This window comes from Hydra vulgaris, chromosome 07, assembly GCF_038396675.1.
Source record: "Hydra vulgaris chromosome 07, alternate assembly HydraT2T_AEP".
Lineage (NCBI taxonomy): Eukaryota > Metazoa > Cnidaria > Hydrozoa > Anthoathecata > Hydridae > Hydra > Hydra vulgaris.
This window is the reverse complement of record NC_088926.1, coordinates 31,845,029-31,847,500: the sequence shown is the minus strand read 5'-3', so window position 1 is coordinate 31,847,500 and position 2,472 is coordinate 31,845,029.

Below are 2,472 nucleotides of genomic sequence, written 5' to 3'. Positions count from 1 at the left end.
GTAAAATATTGTGAAGCAGGTTACAAACATTTTAGAAGACGCACCGTTAAAAAAAACACATTTTTTGCTATTTTGTTGAGTGCTTTTTGGTTCTTTTAGTAGTAACTATGATAGTTCAAATATTTTCTAAAATTGTCTTCCCTATTATTTATTTCACATATTGACATTCAGCGATGTAGCAAGCTAAAACGAGATGTCAGCTGCTATAAAACGAGATGTCAGCCGCTATAAAACGAGATGCCAGCCGCTATAAAACGAGATATCAACCGTTATAAAACGAGATGTCAGCCGCTATAAAACTACATGTCAGCCGCTATAAAACGAGATATCAGCCGTTATAAAACGAGATATCAGCCGTTATAAAACGAGATATCAGCCGCTATAAAAGCAGTACAAAAACAAAAACAAACAAAAAAACGTTCAATTCTTTTGGACTAATAATATTTATTGAAAAAGAAAATAGATTTCCTTGCAATTTTTTGTTAAATGTGTTTTCTAATGTCATTTTTAGAAAAATTATTATAATCTAGCACATGTAGTGATTTTATAGCATGTAACTTTTATAAAAAATTTTTTATTTGCAATCCAAAAATACGAAAGACATGTTTTTGAGAATGTGTTTCCTATTTGATAATTTGTTGCTTTAATTCTCTACCAAAGTAATACACAATAAAATTTGTTAATTTAAAAAATAATTTATTCTTTGTCTTGGGAAGGTTTTACATCTTAGTAAGTGAAGGTTTTACATCTTAGTTGAAAGTAGTAATAGCTAGAAATATATTGTAGAAAAGCTCAAAAGCTTAAAAGACACAGAAAAAATCGACTTTTTGCTGCTCGACAAAAGTAGTATATTTAAAAGCAATGTATAAGTACATTTTGAGCTTTTTCTTTTGAACAAACCTTAAATAGATAAACTTGATTATAAAATTTTGCTGAATGTTAAACCACCGATTTTACTCAAAATATGTTTTTTATTTACTTAAATATGTTTTTTATTTACTTTATGATTATGTTTTTTTGGAATACCTAAAATAATATTAAATAATGAAATGAAAACTAATTATTCTCTAAAGCAATTCAAAACAAAACTTAAGCAATTACTTTTGTTAACTGAAAATGAATTAAATTTTTTCTAATAAGACTTCTTTATATTAGAAATCAATAATTAATAGTTAATTAATTAATTACTTTAGATTATTAATACATAATTAATCAATAATTGTACATATATTTTTATCATTTTAAATGATAATCTTCTTTTTAAGAAATTTATTTTTTATTTTTGCGTTATTTATTAATCTTTTACTTTTATTTTATACTGTTTATTTGCTTTTACTTAATTGGCAATGAAAAGTATTATAAATATAATTAAATAAGTTAAACTATAAAATGCTGTACCAATAAAATGTTTTTATATAAAATCATATCTTCTTATTTTTCAAACCAATTCTTAAATGTTATTTTTGTCATTTAATATTTTAATAAATTTTGTTTCTTTTATTTTACAAAGCAATTATTATATCTTATTTTTTGAAAAACTATAAATTTTAAACGATATGCGATATATTTAAATTTTCTTTTATAATATATATCAGAGATATATACATTGAAACTATATTTTATTATCAAACTATATTTTGTCTAGTAATGACGCATTTTTTGGGGCTTAATGATAAGACTAAATTTGTCTTCTTCTAGCCCCGGTCATGTAATTATTATTTTATAAGTTACGACTGTAAATTTTTTTTTTTTATCGGCAAAAAGTGTAAATAAATAAAATAAAATAATATTAAAGAATACTTAATGTATATTAATGTAAGAATAATTTAATGTATATTAATTATTTTGTTGTTAAACATGTTAACTTCATCTATATTAAATGCTTTTATTTCAACAAAAAATTAAATGGATAACATGCTTTTAACGGCAATAAAAACATGGAAGCTTATATTTTTTTATGCGTGTGCTTTCCTGAGCAATATTGAGTCACAGCAACGATTTTATTCTTAATTTACATAACTATGAATAAATGAGTATTAAAATTGGATTTTAACATAGATAAATTTTATATAAATATTAAATTAAATTTATGTAAAATTTTAATGCCTCATCAAGTGCCGTGGCTAGTGGGTCTGAAGCCCCCTTAAAACCTGTCATAAGGGCCCCAATAGCTTAAAATATTTTCCACTAGATATTACTAGCTCAAATACCCCTTCCGACCAACCAGAGAGTGATGGCTTCTAATCAAAACAAGAATAAATGGTAGTATCATCAGCAAACAATCCCACCTTGGATGTGAAAATTTTTGGGAGATTGTTAATGTAAATTAAAAAAAGTATAGGACCAAGGATGGAACCTTGAGGAACCCCTGAAGTTGCATAAAATGGAGAAGAGTGATGTCCATCAAAGACAACTTTTATACTACGATTAGTAAGAAAAGATCCAATAGTCTTAAAAATGTTACCTGATACA